The 18,215-nt window shown below is 47.6% G+C and overlaps 1 protein-coding gene and 1 pseudogene across 2 annotated transcripts in view; one reads left to right on the top strand and one right to left on the bottom strand.

Annotated features, from left to right (window-relative positions):
* Positions 1-18,215, top strand: part of Rab27a (RAB27A, member RAS oncogene family) — a 50,898-nt gene that overhangs the window by 6,614 nt on the left and 26,069 nt on the right. The window contains exon 1 of one of the 2 annotated variants that reach the window (XM_048423200.3): positions 12,871-12,982. The exons of the other annotated variant lie outside the window; for it this stretch is intronic. The gene's annotated coding sequence lies outside the window, so the exon portion shown is untranslated. Of the gene's footprint in view, positions 1-12,870; positions 12,983-18,215 lie in introns of those variants that run through there. 2 annotated transcript variants of the gene reach the window in all.
* LOC148122224 (small ribosomal subunit protein uS5 pseudogene) lies at positions 6,835-7,766 on the bottom strand (annotated as a pseudogene).

Consider the following 18,215-nt stretch of genomic DNA (forward strand, 5'->3'; position numbering starts at 1 on the left):
GCTGCTGAGTAGTGGGGTCTGAGACCCCTGCCCTCTGGAACTAATGATGTCCTTACTGAGAATCAGGTTGACTTCATGAGAAGGGTAGACCCGTGGCCAAGCTAGAGGCTGGACTGAAATGCCTAGTTGTATGACCCCAAAGGGCATATAAGCAAATGGTGCCAAGGACCTGTGCACACAAAGCCTGTGGGCACCTCAAGCCTTCAGCTCACCTGGGCTTGCGCTTCCTGAATTCCCAGCAGACTCCTATAGTTTCGGGCCACGGGTGCCAAGGAAATAGCAAGACTGTGCAGTATCTTCATTGATTCCGCCTTCTGAGAGCCTTTCTGCGTATGAGAGTCAGGAATGGAAACCTCTCCTAATTCGGCAACTCATTTGCCACCCAGATAAGGAAACCTCGTTGGTTACACTGACGGAATTGTGTAACTTTAGATCTGGTTGGAAGGGGCCTTGGAAATCATGTGGTTTCCCCTCAACCTCCTAGGTCTGGAGCTAGGTCTCATACTACTGGGTGGTTGACAGCAGGGAGGGTTCCGGGAGGAACTTTTTGCCACCTCTAGGCTGCTATTTCATCAGGCAATTCAAAATCAGGCTGTTTGAGTGCTTCAAAGAAGTGACATTTATTACTTATGTATGTATGTATTTATTTAGAGATGGACTATCACATGCCCCTAACTGTCCTAGAAATCCCTATATAGCAGCTGTCTTTACTTCCCGGTGTATTGGGAACTGAACTCAAGCGGGGCGAGAACGCCGGCAGTGGGGCTGTCTTGCCAACCCCGAGAGTGACCTTCAGATGGAATTTTACTAACCACTAAGGATCTTCCTTGAAGCTGTCTGAAATGACCAAGTATATTATGGTCTTGGTTTACACAAAAGCTGCCCGGGAGACTTCCGGTGTCTGTTGCGATGGCTCTATTGATCCTTCATGGTGAATTTTCTGTCAGCCTGCAGAGGTCTTCTGTTAGGGGTTATCTCTGCCCACGTCACGCTGTCCGTGTGCGTCTGTCTCCATAACATCCATTGCTAGATAAAATCGTTTTGTTTTTGTTTATCTTACTTTCGGCCTGTCTCTTCCTGCTGACATTCGCCCTCTGTGAGCACAGTTCTCTCTGGGAGCAGCTGTGGCTGACTACCTAGAAAATACCTAGAAGACGGTGAGTGCTAAATTGATAATGAATAGGCGAACAAACAGGGAGCTAGAGAAGCCTGCTTCCATTTTCCTCGTCTACATTTTTTTTTTATTTGATGCCTATGTGTGAGTGCCTGCATGTATGTCTGCACACCACTTGCGTGCCTGGTGCCCTCAGAGGCCGGAAGACGGTGTCAGAGTTCCTGGATCTGGTGTTAAAGGTGGTTGTGAGCCCACATGTGGGTGCTGAGAATCAAATCTAGGTCCTCTGCAGAAGCAGCAAGTGCTCTTAGCCACTGAGCCATCTCTGTAGCGCCTGAACTCTCTCTAAAAATCTAATCCAAAATACCGGTTTAGTAATATAGAGAAAATGGAACTGGTTTTTGTTTTTCTGTTTGTGTTTTTTGAGACAGGGTTTCACTGTGTAGCCCTGACTGTCCTGGATCTCATTCTGCAGACCAGGCTGGCCTCGAACTCACGGAGATCAAAGGCATGCACCACTACTGCCTGGCAGGAAATAGAACTATTAAAGAGACGAATTTCCTTTTCAGAGTCTATTACTTTTCATGTGTGTGAATGTTCAGCCTGTGTCCACAGGAAGTCAGAGCAGGCATTGGATCCCCTGAAACTGGAGTTACATATGGTTGTGAGCCACCATGTGGGTGCAGGGAATTGAATCCAGGTCCTGTAAGAACAACCAGTGCTCTGAACCACTGAGCCATCGTCCAGGTCCCCTTAAAAAAAATAACCCCAGTGCAGGTGTTTCTCCTAAACAATGACAACCACCACCACCACCACCTCTCTAGGAAGCAAACACAGAAAGAGAAGGCTGCTGTGAACACTGACTCATGTAAGGACAGAGAACCAAACCCTCCAGAGCCGTGATGCTGCTGGGAATCAGATTAGCATGTTAAGTCACAGGAGGCGTTTCGGTCGTTTCTTTAAACACACCTTAAGAAGCAGCATACTTTGTGTCTCGTGTGGAGATTGTAATCTGTTAGGTGTGAGGTTAGGTCTGAGGAAGTCGTGATTTTTTATTTGTCTATTTAATGTGTATTAGTGTTTGGCCTGCATGAATGGATGGGCATCATGTCTATCCAGTGCCTCAGTCAGGAGACCGGAAGAGGGTATTGGATCCCCTAGGACTAGAGTTACTGAGGGTTGTGAGCCAGTCTTCCCCTCACACTGCTGACCTTGGCTTTTACAGTTGGTGACTTGTTGCCATGGCAGCCTCATCTTATGAAGCATGCCTTCAGGTGTGGGTGATGGGAATGAAACCCAGTCCTCTTCAAAATAGCGTATGTTCTTAATCACTGAACTGTCTCTCCAGCCCAACGGAATCGAGTTTTCTTTAAAATACTTCCCAGCAGGCTCTGGGACCCACTGATACACTCCTCTACTCTGAGGTACTAACTTAAGGGTCAGAGAATGTGAACCAGGGACATGGAGCCCCAGCTCTGCCTCATTCAGAAAACAATAAGGGAGATTCTCAGGGCAGAGGCAGCACACGCAGCCTCAAAAGTTGTTGGCTCATTGCTTTTTGCTCTGTTTGCTTGTCGCTAACCAGGCTGGTGTCAAACAGGAAGCCCACAGGCACATCTTTCCTTTCTGGTATGCAGTGCCCCGTGAATTAGATATTAGACGTGGGGCTGTAGAGTAAAGCCCTCTATAATGGTGAAAACCCAAGTATTCTTCTGACCCCAGCAATGTGAACCCCACCTGGGAATATGCTAGAAAGGCGAATTCACAGCCCTACTCCAGACCTGCTGGATCTGAAACTGGTCAGCCCAAAGCCTGTATTTCAAAACTGCTCTGGCACCCTGGTGACCACAAAGCTGAAGAGCTATTGTCTCCGGTTCATAGCCCAATCGTTCCTTAACACTGCTGACCCTGGCTTTTGCAGTTGGTGACTCACTAGCCTGGAAGCCCTAGTTTATTAAGCAAGCCATCTGGTTTGCTTTGGAACGCTTATTTAAAACCTGAGCTGTCCTTAGGATCTTTTCTTAGACTACCACACCAGGTGGAGAACACACAATTCCTGCCCAGCGCCTGCCCTGGGCGAGGCTCTGGGCTGGGAGCACTTAGTTGCTATTTTGCTTTCCCCGTCATTCTGCTGGGTAGATACTGTGATCTGTCTTACAGATTCGGGACCTGGGGGTGGTAGAGGTTGAACATGGCCTTCACCTACAGACTTCTCACCCAGTCATGGCTCTGCATTTGGCTATCTGTTGTCTTCCTAGCACAGTGGCTCTCAAACTTTAGGCAGCACCAGGGAGTCCCTGGAGAGCTCGTCATCAATGCGGACTCTCTAGGTCTCCCTGGAAGGGATGGATCCTCATTCAGAAGCCCAGGTGGGGCTCGGAGCTTGGGGTCTTCATCAAAGTCCCAGAGGGATCTTCCCTTGGTCATCAGACTGTACTTGGGAATGTATGTCTGGAGCTGCCGCCTCCCCTGGCTGGTTGGAACAGACCACCCTCCAGGCTTCTGGAGGTCTTGTGGTACTCAGAGGTCTTGGATGCTGTCTGGGAAGACATATGAAAGCGAATGGGGGCTTCTGTAACGAAGTCTCGGGCGCCTGGATGCTTCTGTGGCTTGGCTGCCTCTTCAAGGCTGCCAGCCTGTGTGTTGGTTTTGAGCAACTTGTGATCATTTCTGTTACTCCCCCCCCCCCCCAGTTTTGTAACCTTTCCTATGGCAACGTTGTCCATGTGTGGGGGGGGAGTTCAGATGTGAGCAACTTCCTGCGAACCGCAGTTAACATCTATGGAATAGTGAATTGCTTCAGCTTTGAGGTCAGAAATGGGTTTCATGTACTCAATGATAAGAGCCCTTATTTTTCAGATGGGGTTGACATAGTGAGTCATTTGGCAGCCCAGTGGGGCACTAAATGACTTGGCACCGCTATGAAGGAGGACAGTAAGACACGCACTGAAAACAGACTTCAGCCGTGGTGCCTGGCGTCCTTCGTGTATGTGTCTATCCATTTCTTACTACAATAAACACCCCAGGCAGTTCTAGGGGCATGCCCAATCCCTAAAGTGCTTACTGCACAGACATAAGGACCTGAGTTCAATCCCTGGAACCACATAAAAAAGCCAGATGTGTTGCTGGGCATGGTGGAATATGCCTTTAATTCCAGCACTCGGAGGCAGAGGTAAGCAAAACTCTTGAGTTTACGGCCAGCCTGGTCTACAGCATGAATTCGATGACAGCCAGGGCTGTTATACAGAGAAACCCTGTTTCAAAACAAAACAAACAAACAAACAACCAAGCCAGGTGCTGTGTGGTGTGCGTAATAATCCCAGCACCGAGAAAACAAAGATGGAGTTTGCTGGCCACCCAGCTGAGTCAAACCTGTAAGTGGCCAGTCAGTGAGAGACACCATCTCATCTAAAAAACGAAGATGAAACAAGATGCTGAGGAGACGACTCAGTGGGCAAAGGTGCCTGCTGCCAATCCTGAGCACCTGAGTTTAATCCCTGAGTCCTACACGGTAGAAGAAGAGAACCACCTCTCTAGAGCTCTCCTCTTCCTCCACAGGGAGGCTGTGGTGTGGGCAACAACACAGACACCTGCACACACATGCATACAAGATAGATAAATGGAAATGCAGTAAGCTGAAAAACTTAGGCGCACAACTCTTGATAAGCAGCACACGCACACACACACTCCTTCAGAGCTCTCACGGTGGACAAAGGCTAATCTGTATGAAAACAGAGTTGGCACTAGCCTTTGTAGAGGAGAGTGGTTAATGTTGTTGAACTATTAAAATTTCTTAAAAGATTTATTTGTAATGAGTGTGTGCCTGCATGTATGTCCATGTACCGTGTGTGTCCATGTACCAGTGCCTTCAGAGGCCAGAAAAGGGTGTTGGACCCCCTTGAATTGGAGTTACAGATGGCTGTGAATCACCATGTGGGTGCTGGGAAATGAACCCAGGCCCTCTGCAAGGGCGGCCAGTGCTTTTTATCATTGAGCCATCTCTCCAGTTCCCAACTATTAAATTTTTAAGTATGTCTTAATCCTGACACGAATTGTGTAAGGCAGAAATGAAGAAAATTTCACACACACACACACACACACACAAAACCCCAGCATTGGAGGGATGTGATGGTGCAGGCCTTTAATCCCAGCATTTGGGAGGTAGAGGCAGGTGGCTCTCTTTGAATTTGAAGCTAGCTTGGTGAGTTCCAAGCCAGCCAGGGATGTATAGTGAGATCCTGTCTCAAAACCACCAAAGCCAAAAAGAAAGAAAGAAAAAAGAAGCCACAACCTAGGTTCCAGGAAGGCATTTGTGCTTAGAGCACTTTGCCTACTTCTTGCTAAGAATGCTTCTTCAGCCAAAGTTAGCGTGCCTCCCACTGGGAGCTATCATACATACAGAATTATGGAAACACTGTCCCTAGTCTTCAGCGGCTTTTCAAAACAGTAGTGGGCATCGGTTTTACAGTTGATAAGATCCAGGCCAGAGACCCAGTTACTAGGGTTGTAGGCCTTTCAGGGCCTTAACTCCGATGGTCTCTGGCAAACTGGGAGAGTTGGTCACCATGTCAGCAACCTCCTGACCGACGGGTGACGGTAAGGAAATCAGCCTCCAGGGTTCTGTTCAGTCGCCCAGATGATTGGTATAGCGAAACTTGCCAGCCTGCTGTAGTCAAGACTTCTGGGCCATATGTCAGTGCCCTTTTCCTTCTGTGCCACACACTGCTCAGTCTCCTTCACTGGTTGGTGTCCCCGTGCCTCATCACTAAGGAGCAGCGCACTGGAAGACGCCAGGACTTGTTCTAAAAGGCACATCGATGACTGTGTTGAGGGACAGCTGGCTGATTGACAGCATGGATGGGGCAGGGAAAATGAAATACAAACTAATAAAAGACACGAAAAGCAACACAGTCAGCAGGAGCCATTTATTAATGAGGCAAATTAACTTTTGTGGCAATGGCTGTCACTAATCATATACCCCAGGCCAAACAGCTTTTTAAAAAGAGAGCACTGTTTCTTTACTTGTGTGTGTGTGTGTGTGCGTGTGTGTGCTGTTTCTTTTGTGCCACAGCGCATGCATGAAAAAGTTGATTTTCTTCTTCCTTCATGTGGTTTCCGGGGATCAAACTCAGGTCTCAGTCCTGGCGCCCATACCCAGTGAGCCATCTTGCTGTCTCCACAAACAGCTTTAAGTACTTTAGAGGCATTGCATAATTCAGTTCTTCTAACGTAATCCTGTTTCTTTTCTGGTTTCACAAAGGGGCCAGCGGGGCAGAAATGGGGGTGATTTTCTCGAAGCTCCACAGCTGGAGTGGTTTGCACAGTCAGTCCCTCCCCAGAGTCCAGGGCCTTGTGTCCTCAATCCTAGAGACAGTGTGGCCAGTTCAGAAGGTCTATTGTGATGTCCTGGATCACTCAGGAAAAACAACCACATTTTTATCTGCATTAATTAATTTTTAAATCAAGGTTACATAAAATATTGTTCTATAAAGCTTATTAGTATTACTATTATTATATTATTTACTTAGTTAGTTTTTCGAGACAGGGTTTCTCTGTAGCTTTGGAGCTCGTCCTGGAACTAGCTCTATAGACCAAGCTGGCCTCGAACTCACAAGAGATCCTTGAGATCTGCCTGCTTCTCGAGTGTTGGGATTAAAGGCATGAGCCACCACCGCCTGGTTATTATTTGTTTTTTGTTTTTTTTTTTTTTAACAGACTTGATTCACTTTTATTTTTCTTGTATAAAAACCCTTATGTGGTGGCCACAGCTGGAGCCTGGGTCCTCTGAACAGAGACTCTGGTGTGGGTTTTCACTAGGTGGTCAGTGAATTCCTGATAAGGAGACTTGGTGAACACAGTCTCTTTCCAGAGGTCGGGGGTCAGGTAGCTGTAGGTCTTAGAGATGGCATCAAAGGTGGCCTTGGCAAAGTTGCCCAGGGTGGCAGTGCAGCCCCTGGCTGATGTGTAGCAGTCATCAATGCCAGCCATCATCAGTAGCTTCTTGGGCACAGGAGCGGAGACTATGCCAGTGCCTCTGGGGGCAGGAATGAGACGCACCAACACAGAACCACAACGGCCTGTCACTTTGCAAGGCACAGTGTGGGGCTTGCCAATCTTGTTCCCCCAGTAGCCTCTCCGCACAGGGACAATGGAAAGCTTGGCCAAGATGATGGCCCCTCGGATGGCAGTGGCTACCTCCTTGGAGCATTTAACACCGAGACCTACGTGACCATTGTAGTCCCCAATAGCGACGAAAGCCTTGAACCTGGTCCACTGGCCTGCCCTAGTCTGCTTCTGCACGGGCATGATCTTCAGAACCTCATCCTTTAGGGATGCTCCCAGGAAAAAGTCAATGATCTCGGACTCCTTAATGGGCAGGGAGAACAGGTAGATCTCCTCCAGGGACTTGATTTTCATGTCCTTAACCAGGCGGCCCAGCTTGGTGACGGGAATCCACTCCTTGTCTTCAGCTTTACCTCCGCGAGCCCCGCGGCCTCGGCCACGGCCACGGCCTCGACCACGGCCGCGGCCCCTCAGACCGCTACCGAATCCTCCGCGGAAGCCGCCACGGCCTCCTAATCCTGGGCCCCCGGGGCCTCCGGGCCCTCCTGCTGCACCGGCGTCATCCGCCATTGGTGTCTTCCAGAAGAAGAAGAAGTGTTTTTTTGGTTTTTTTTTGTTTTTTTTTTTTTTTGAGACAGGGTTTCTCTGTGAAACAGCCTTGATTGTCCTGGAACTCTCTCTGTAGACCAGGCTGGCCTCAAACTCACAGAGATTTACCTGCCTCTGCCTCCCGAGTGCTGGGATTAAAGGTGTACACAGCTGCCAGTCAAGGCTTATTATTAAAACAGAAGCAAAACCAAAAACCCAGCAGGCAGGCTCTCCACCCCCAGGTGTTTCCAGCTCCACGTCACTCAGCCTGCTGACCTTGCAGGTCCTCACACGCCTAGGCTCTGAATGACACACATATTTCCGTGCCCATTTCTTTTCATGTTTAGGTGTTGTCTCTTGACACTCGATTGTGGAATAAGAGTGGTTGGTTCATTTTCCCCAACACCTCTCCCACACATGTGCAACGTCTGTCCCTTTCCACTCTACAGATAGTCACATTAGAGGTTTTGGCTTGGTTTTATATTGAAGCAGGGTTTGTTTCTCAATGTGTAGCATGGCCTGGGACTGGCTATGCAGGCCAGAGTGGCCTTGCAATCCTTCTGCCACTACAGACTTGTACTTCCATGCTTTTCTGGCTTTTGCTGGTTTCTTCTAGGAGTTTTACATTTTCAGGCTTCTCCTTTAAGGCTTTATTCCAGATTCGGCCACTGGTTGGGACAATGGACTTTGCACATTAGACCATGACCCAGTTCATCCATAACCTTGACAGGAAGGCCCTGGAGCTGGTAAACTCTGCTGGGATTTAATCGAAGTCTGGGTTGGCCACATTTTGGCACTGGTTTCAACGACCTCTGCTGAGCTCCCTAAAGCTATTCAGAGCATGAAAAAATAAAATAATCCAAAGTGCTAAAACTGGTAGCTTCAGACAGCTCTTAGTTAAGGGGAGCTATGCTGAACATTTTGGTGGACACTGAGGTACGAATGTGGTTTGATTTTGGGGAGAGCGTTGGCAAACGTGGCATCAGTGGTGATGATACTGGAAGCTGAATCTTTAACTGATTTATCTGAATTTTTATTTGAATGCTGTGGACCATGTGCTGCTAGACTAGAATAGGAGCTGTCGGGAGGAAGGAAAGACTGTTGCATCGAGTTGATGTTTGTGTAGGATGTCTCGTTTTCCTCTCGTGCCTGTGGATAGCCAATTTACTCTAATGAGGAGTCTCTAATCTGTTTCCGTAATGTGTTCTTGACTCTCTCATTGAAAACTAAGTAACCAGCTGGGCATCTAATCCCAGCACTCAGGAGGCAGAGGCAGGCAGATCTCTGTGAATTTGAGGCCAGCCTGGTCTACAGAATGAGTTCCAGGACAGCTAGGCCTACACAGAGAAACTCTGTCTCAAAAAACAAAAAAGAAAATTAAGTAACTGTATGTGTGAGTTTATTCCTAAGCTCTCCGTTCTGCGCCACGCGTGTGTGCGTTTCCATGGCAGCACCTTACTGTTTTGATCACTGTAGCTTTGTAATAGTTTGAAATTAGGAAGTGTAATCCCACTTTCTTTTTCTTTTTCTTTCCTTTTTTTTCTTTTTTGTTTTTTGGGACAGGGTCTTACTATGCAGCTTGGGCCAGGCTGGAACTTGTGCAGTCCTCTCACCTCAGGCTCTGAGTACTGTGATCATAACTGTGCATCGCCACGTCCCGTTTCCATCTTCCTGTTCGGTTGATTCCATAGGAGTGTGCCTGTGTGTGTGTGAACATGTATGTATGTGTGTGTGCGCGAACATGTGTGCATATATGTGTGTGTATGTGCAGGAGCATGTGTGGAATCTTTAGCATTCTCTATAGATAGGTTCATATTGCCAGTGAAGAGCTATTATTTAACTTATTAGCATTTTTGATACTGGGACTTGAACTCAGCGCGAGCACTCCACTGTGAGCTCTGTCCTCAGCCCCCTCTGTCGTTTCTTACTGGGATGCTCTAGTTCCTCTCTTGTACCTGGTTACTCCTGCTGTGACCTTTAGGACCACGCTGAAGGGTGATGAGTGTGAGCATCTGTCTTGGCCTTGGTCTGAGGAAGGCTTTCAGCAGTTCGGCAGTGACAATGATGTAGGCTGTGACTTCGTCACATGTGTCCCTGGCTGTGGCATGGGGAATTCTCCTGTACCTGATTTGTTGACAACTTTTGTCATAAAAAGGTTGATCTTTGTCAAAAATATTTTTAAATGATTTATGTATTTTTATTTTACGTGCACGTATGTGTGTGTGAGGGTGTCAGATTCCCCGGAACTGGAGTTACAGACAGTTGTGAGCTGCCATGTGGATGCTGGGAATTGAACCCAGGTCCTTTGAAAGAGCAGCCACTGCTCTTAACCGCTCACTGAGCCATCTCTCCAACCCCTTAAAGTTTTTGTTTTGTTGTCAAATATCCTGATGATCTTGTTGTCTTTGTCCATTTTATTAATGTGTATGCCATATTTATTTATTGGGGCCTGGAGAGATGGCTCAGGGGTTAAGAGCACTTGCTGCTCTTGTAGAGGACCTGGGTTCACTTCGTATCGGGACACTCAAAACCACTTGTAATTCCAGTTCTAGGAGATCCTCATGCACCTGCACACACATGGTGCGCGTAAAGACAAAACCACACACGTATACAACTAAACAAAATTTTTAAATAATTTATTTGCTTTGGTCTTATGTATTAAAGCCCATACTACGGTTGCAGAGGACCCTGATTTAATTCCCAGGACCCACACAACAGCTCCCAACCTCTGCAAGAACAGTGGGTGCCCTGAACTGCAGGGTCTTCTCTCCAGCCTCCCTTCACAGGCTTTATGGAGGAGAGTTCTGGCCTCCCCTTTGTCTTGTGGAAAGAACAGTTTGCATATTATGAGGGGCTTGGGTCAGAGGTGTGGCCACATTTGCAGCCAGAACACCAAATAAGTGTTTTGTCATGATCATCCAGACCAGAATTTTTTTTTTTTTTTTTTTTTAATGGAATAGGGACGAGACTAGGGAAGATGTGACCAATGGAAATGTGAGAGGAGAGGGCGGGCGGAGCTGTAGTTACTGAAGTTACTGAAGACTCAGGGAGGGGAAAGGCCGGACCGGAGCAACAGAGGGCAAGGTAGGCACGCTGAAGGCAGAACATGATGACTTCGGGGTGCTAGTGGGTGTCTGGGAGCGGGCCAGAGCAGGTGGAGCTCCGTTTCTCTGGCCAGTCACTTGCATGTGCTCTCCCCTGCTGTCTGTTTGGATCAAGCTTTGCCTCTGTAGAGAAATCACAGTAAGAAACCACATGTGCCTCCATGATGGAGGGGGAAGTAAGAGTGGAGGCACTGCCCCCAAAGCCTGGGTGCCCTTAGCAGTCAGCTTGCTCTGTGTGAGAGAGCCCGCCGGACTGACCCCGGGGAAATCACTTGACTGCTTCGCCTGGCCGTATGACGAGCAGCTGAGACTCATTAGCCGGATTGTGGCTTTCTGTGGAGAAGCTTGACTTGAAAATCGGGTAGGATAGAAGGCTTTTCAAGAGATTCTCTGGGGAAATGTTCCCAAGTAGGCTATTTTAGCCTTTGCCGTTTCTCTTTGTCGTGACATTAGACAAAAAGTGACCTTGTAGACGGGGAGGTGTGATCCCAAGTTGTCAGTTGTTGGTGCCTTGGCAGCTTCAGGCTAAAGGGTTTAGAAAAAAACACACCGGGTTCTCCTCTCCTGCCTCAGGTATGGTTTGCGTCTGTTCTTGTTTGTTCTTAGAGTGGTTCCTAGATCTGCCAAGCCAGTTTCTAGCTAATGAAATGGTTAATTGAGTTAGGGTTGAAAGTGCAGACCCGTGTCTCAGAGCTTGGAGGAGGGAAGCGCTGAGTAATGGGAAAGGTCTCTTACATCAGTCTTTCCACTTCGGGGCAGTTTGGTGCAGGTGGCTCTCCAACTTGTCAATGTCTTCGTTTTAAGGGAGAATCCATTCCTGCCCTCTCTCCATGCCTCTCCATGTTGTCTTCCTTCCGTGCGTGTTGGAGACCAAACTTCCTCTGTGTGTATGTGTTCCAGTACTGGTCCGTGTGGAGGTCGGTAGGCGACCTCAGATGTCCTCCTCTATGGTTTCCACCTTTTCTTTTGTTGGGTCGTTTGGTTTTTGGCAGGGTATCTCTGTGCAACGCTGGCTGTTCTGAAGACCAGGCTGGCCTTGAACTCACAGAGATCCACCTGCCTCTGCCTCCCAGTTAATCCCTGCTGGGATTAAAGGCATGCACCACCACCACCTCGCTTTCACCTTCTGTATTGAGACAAGGTTTCCCATGGAGCCCAGCAATGCTGGCTGACCTGCAAACCCTGTCTCTGCTTCCACAGTGCTGGGATTACAGCTGTCTGCCCCCATGCCCACGTTTTACATGAGTGCTGGGGTTGGTACTCAGGTCCTCAAGTTTGAGGTGGCAATCCATCTCATCAACTGAGATTCCTCTTTCTTAGAAAGACAATGACTATACTGGTTTTGGGCCCATTCTTTGAATCTCTTTTAACCCCTGACTGCGTCCATTGGAAGTTCTATCTATGAAAAAGGTTCCATCCTGAGATACTGCAACTTAGCACTTTCATGTGAAAATTATGGGGAAAGATGATCCAACTTGAAACCGATGTGTTGAAAGGTTCCATAATACCACCCTTTGAAGGTCTGCCTTCCCAGGACTGGAGAGGCGGGTCAGTGGTTAAGAGCACTGGCTGCTTTTGCAGAGGACCCTTATGTCTGATCCACAAGTTGCAGGTAGAGAGAGAACCCAGGACTGGGCCTGGAGTGGGCTCTTGATACCTCAGAGCCTCCTCCAACAAGACCACGCCTCCTGATCCTTTCTAAACTGTCCACCAGCTGGGAACCCGACATTCCAATATGAGCCTCTGGGGGATCATTCAGACCACCACAAAGTGCTTAGCTGGGCTATACCACAAACAATACAAAAGTCATCTTACATCCCTGCAAGTTTGGTGTCGTGCAGGCTGTAGTTACTAATTACAATGCGGTAGAGTTAGAAATCAACCATAACAGCAAGCTAGCGTCTCCCAGGCCAGAGGAAAATGAGTGGGTGGTGGTGCCCGCTCCTCTGTGCTTCTGCAGAAGTGAACTCAAGGCACGCCCATTCGGTAAACAGATGCTGATAGACGTGCAAACAGGCAGTTCTTAGAACTCACGTCTACATAGGAAAGGTGGAGCCAGGAGAGTCTGCCAAGACACGATCAGAAGTGTATTTGATCAGACCTTGTCCTCTAGGTAAGCTTATTTTCATTCCTTTGGATTCATTTATTAAAGACTATGATATTCAGGGGTAACTAAATACGTATTGTAAACTTACCAGTGGAGAGAAAAACCTAGAAGGTAGATTTAGTGATCCCTAATGATAAAGGCTTGGAATTCTAATGTCCCACCCATGCCTCTATGAAAGGAAATCCTTGCATGAATGGTTATACAGAGCTGTGTTACCATCCCTTGGACCTCGGCTAGAAAAGTAGAATCAAGTGTCCAGTGTCCTTTATTTGTGTCTTCGGGTGTCACAGAGAAAAGCCGTATTGTGTCCCACCTCTGTGCATACTAAATGCCTTGAACCTTCCCTATGTGGTAGTGGCCACCTTTATCAGAGCTTCTTGGTGTTCGCTTTTGAGACAGGGTCTCACTGTGCCTCTTGGTCTGGCCTGGAACTTACTCAGTAAACCAGGCTGGTCTGGAATCTCCTGAGTTCTGGGATTAAAGATGTGCTCCACCATGCCCTACCTGTCAAAGCTAGGGTTTTTGTATGTATGGATTTTTTTTTGGCATATATGTACGTGTCTGGTGCTGTTAGAAGCCAGAAAAGGCTGTTAGATCCCCAGAAACTGGCCTTCCAGATGGGTGTGAGTCATTTTTTCCACATTTATTTCTATCTCTGTGGAAACTGGAAATCAAACCTAGGTCTTCTGCAAGAGCAACAAGTGCTCTAAGCCCCTGAGCCATCTCTCCAGCCCCAGAGCTGTTTTTAATAATGTTACTCAGAATCTTTTTACATGATTGAGAATCTAATATTTTTTTTAAAGAATTCTATTTTAGTGTCATTCAACACCAGATAATAGGTTGATTTTCTGAGCCTATTACACTGGTTTTTAATTTTTTATCTTTTTAAAGAACTGGGTTGAGCCCACTGGTGGTGGCACATGCCTTTGATCCCAGCACTTGGGAGACAGAAGCAGGCAGATCTCTGAGTTCAAGGCCAGCCTGGTCGAGCGAGTGAGCAAGTTCCAAGACAGCCAGCGCTACACAGAGAAGCCCTGTCTTGGGGGGAAAAAATAATTGGGTTGTTGCATGGTGGAAATTTTTACAGCCATGATGGCGTAAACTTGTGATAGGTGCACCCCGTTTTCTCTGTTATGTCATGGGCTGGTGGTGGTGCACAGTTTTAATGCCAGCACTTGGGAGGCAGAAGCAGGTGGATCTCTGTGAGTCAGTTATGTCGTGGGGAACCCAAACCAGGGACCCGGTTTCGTGGGAACTTACTGAGAAGGGTCAAATATGCAGAAGTTTGCATGGCCTCTTACTGTGTTTCCAAAGGAAAGCACACATGTTGGTTGGCTGCTGATGTCAGCTTTGGGGAAGAAAATCTGGAAAGGTGAGACAAGAGAGCCAAAAGATGAAGAAGACAGCCGATGAGCCCATGGCGTGGTGTTGGCTGGTAAAATGCTACGTGTGTTGGGGGCAGGGGCATATGTGTGACTCAACAAATGAGAGCCAGCTGGAAATGTTGAGTGCTTTGAGCAGCCACCCTGGACCTAAAGAGCACGTTTCCATGGCTACAGAACAGCTCTCTTTGATGTGCTTGATTAGAGTGTGAGGGAGGCAAGCTGGTAGTGAAGCTGTGTCTGGTCCCCAAGAGCAGCCTTTGTGGGCATCTCTGTGCCAAGCCAGGGGTGCAGCTTGACCTTCAGGATGGGGTGATGGGGTAGGAGTCCTGCATGTGGGACTCGGCACAGAAAAGTTATATTTTGTACCTTACGTTAAAGAAACCAGATTGATTACAGCATACTGGAAACACTACTCCTTTGTAAAATCCAGTGAAAATAATGCCCTGGTGAATAAATGAATGGGTGCAGAAAGAACAGGGTGTTAAAATACCCAGAGCCCAATTTTCTCTATGGATGAGAAAATGTAGAATCCTCATTCTCTTTCTTAAAAAGTCAACTCTGAGTGAGATCCTGTATCTCCGTTATACTGACAACTCGGGCTTGTTTGTATAACTGCTTTCATCACATGAATAGACATATAATTCATATTTTTCTCGGAACAAGAGAGTATCATTGCCCCTTCATATAGTGAAGGGTTGCTTCTCTCTCTGGTGCCTTTCCCAAGCGGATGGCTCACGTAAGTCTGTGTTCCGAGAGAATGAGTCTTCACAGAATCCCCACCTGGGCTTCTGAAAGGTGTTGGTGTTGTATAGTGTTAGAGACTTTTTTTTAAAAAAAGATTTATTTATTAATTATGTATACAGCATCTGTCTGCATGTATCCTTGCAGGCCAGAAGAGGGCACCAGATCTCATTACAGATGGCTGTGAGCCCCCATGTGGTTGCTGGGAATTGGACTCAGGACCTCTGAAAGAGCAGCCAGTGCTCTTAACCTCTGAGCCATCAGTGCCCTCTGCAGTATGGTACCATCCAGCCTGGCTGCTGGGGCAGAAGCGTTGTCTCCGGACATCTGCCTTAAGCAGCAGGCCTAGGAGCTGGTGATCTCCGGCATAATTATTAACCCGCACATTTTGTAGCTTCAGAGCCTGTGACTCGCACACGGACTTGTAGATAGCCTATCTTCCAGGAGGCGTCAGTTGCTCCTCTACTTCCACGCTTGGAGAGTGTTTTCTCTCATATCTTTGAGGAATGTCATTTCTTAGTGTCATTCTCTAGTTTGGGTGGGAAGGACCCAGGTTTACAGGCCTAAAATGGGGTCCACGCCCTGACCTGCCTGGAGCGATGAAGCTCTGACTGAGTTGATCCACACTCAGCCACTTCCCTGCTCGCTTTACCCAGGAGGGTGTGGTGTTTGTCGCCCTGTAGAAGATCCTGGCTCCTGGCCTGTTCTTCACCATCTCCCTTGGACCCACAGAGAGCAGCCACCCCCTGGGAGTGGACTTGGCACATTCTTTGTTTTTATCAAATTCCTGGAGACAGCTTAGCTTCAGGGTGTCATGCTCAGCTGTGAGCTGGCTTTCCAAGACAACGCCACATGGCTGTGTGCATTGAGGCTCCCTCCACATTATTTAAGCTATTACTCAGGAAGACAATCAACCACACCTGTACTTTACACACAGAGAGTTGTGTTCTCCCTCCCACTAGAGTGTAAAGCAAGAGGTACTTGTCTTAAACGGTAAATACTACACACCCAGCATTCTGGGAAATTCCCGTAGTCCCTGTGAAGATGCGTATTCTGACCCCCAAAGAGGCTTTGGCAGTAAGTATAGAAAGTCCTCTTGAGGAACAAATGAATGGTCCACACTGGAATAAAACTACCATTTCCTCTGAGTCATGAAAACTGGTCTCCTAGATCTACTCAGGAAAGGTCTAATGACCCCTCCTTCCCTGTCTGTGCGCTAGGCAGCTCCTGTTACCACTTCTGGGTCTTCCGGGTCAACTGCCAAGGGACGGCCACAGTTTAGCCATCCTTGGTGGACTTTGGAAATGACAGCACCTACGTTTTCTTCAAGTTGCTGTTTTCCCCCACTTCGTGTCTTTCTGACCATCCAAGTACAGACTGAATTAATAGTAAGAATGGGTTTTTAGGGCTGAGACTATAGCCCAGCGGTTGAAGACTTAACTTAACATGTACAAGGTCCCGATTTGATGCCCAACACCACTAAAGAAAACAAAAGTTTTTTTTAAAAACAAAACGAAACAAAACAAATTGCCTGCTGGGCATGGTGGTACTCACCTTTAATTCTAGCACTCAGAAGACATAACAGGGAGGTCTCAGTGAGTTTGGGGCCACACTGATATGTGTAGTAAGATCTGTGTCAGCCAGGGCTACACAGTGGGACCCCCTCTCTCTCTAAACAGCAGCAACCAAACCTGCACTCATTGCCAGGACATGGGCAAGATGGCTTACTGGGTAAAGATACTGCTGCCAAGCATGGTGGCTTGAATTGGTCTCTGGAACCCACGTGGTGGAAGGAGAGAAGTAACTTCTGCATAGTTTCCCTTTGGCCTCTACACATGCCCCGTCCCCCAAAAAATAAGCAGAAAAAACCAAAAACCTCTATACTGCTAATAAGTGGCAATGATTGAACACTTGAACTGAAATCTTCCTGTGAGTTCCCCTAGTCTATAAGTCATGTTTATGAGCTTAGTAGGTCATTAGGACCGTTGGCTTTTTACCTGTCAGTTTGACACAACCTAATGTCATTTGGGCAGAGAGTCTCAGGAAGGAATGATGAAGATCGCGGTGGCCTGTGAGCCGACCTGTGCTGGATTGTCTTCATCACTTTAATGATGGCCGTTAAAGCATCCCTTGGGGTTGAGTGCTGCGCTGCCGAAGAGTGGAGGAAGAGCTGGCCGCCAAGTGTGTGTGCATGCGTGCATTCATCCCCTCTGCTCTCGACTGTGGGTACGGTGTGCCCAGCTGCTTCCAGTCCCTGTCATTGTCACTTCCTGAAATGATGGCCTGCTATCTGGAAGTGTGAGCGAAAACGTACATGCATATCCAGATGTGTGCGAGCAATAATACTTACTGAGAAAAAGGGACCAAGGAGGAGCTTGTGGGAGGGTTTGGAAGGAGGAAAAGGAAGGGAGAAATGAAATAATTATAAAATAATCTCAAAAATTAGAAAAAAGTTAAAAAAAACAAAAAACAAACAAACAAACAAAAAAACAAGCAAAGTTTGCCTGTTTGTCAGGGAGAGAGGCAGAATGGCTGTTGTCTTGTTTTCCAGCCTAAGGGATGAGGCTCCTTTAAGACCAGGCCCTGGAAAGCAGAAGTAGGAAGAATTTGGAGCCAGGCAAACAGACTGTATGGGGAAGGCACTCTCTGTGTTGTCAATCTGTGCAGATTTAAGGACGATAAATAGATAAAGCTAGTCACGTCTCGTGCTGTCTGTGGCATGTGGCAGCTGCTCAGCAGTGCGCCCCTCTTTAGATTTAATTTTCTGAGACCGGCTTGCTGTGTAGCCCAGTAATCCTCCTGATTCAGCTTCCTAAGTCTTGGGGTTACAGGCGTGGTCTCCTAAAGCCCACCTCCCCTCTCCCTTTGATTTGAACTGAAACCAATGTCCTTTTTCACTCTCTGGAAAACAGTGTTTAGAATTTTTGTTTATTTTATTTTTGGTATTTGGGCACTAGGAATTAAACCTAGGGCCTCACACAGCTAGTCAGGAGCCCCCTCCCTCCCCGGACTATAGGCTCAGGGTCCTTTTCATTATTTATTTTGAGGTGAGGTCTCACTAAACTGCCCGGGCTGGTCTTGTCCTTTCTTTCCTCTCCCTCCTGCGTTAGCCT

This window comes from Myodes glareolus, chromosome 4, assembly GCF_982192425.1.
Source record: "Myodes glareolus chromosome 4, mMyoGla1.1, whole genome shotgun sequence".
Taxonomy (NCBI): Eukaryota; Metazoa; Chordata; class Mammalia; order Rodentia; family Cricetidae; genus Myodes; species Myodes glareolus.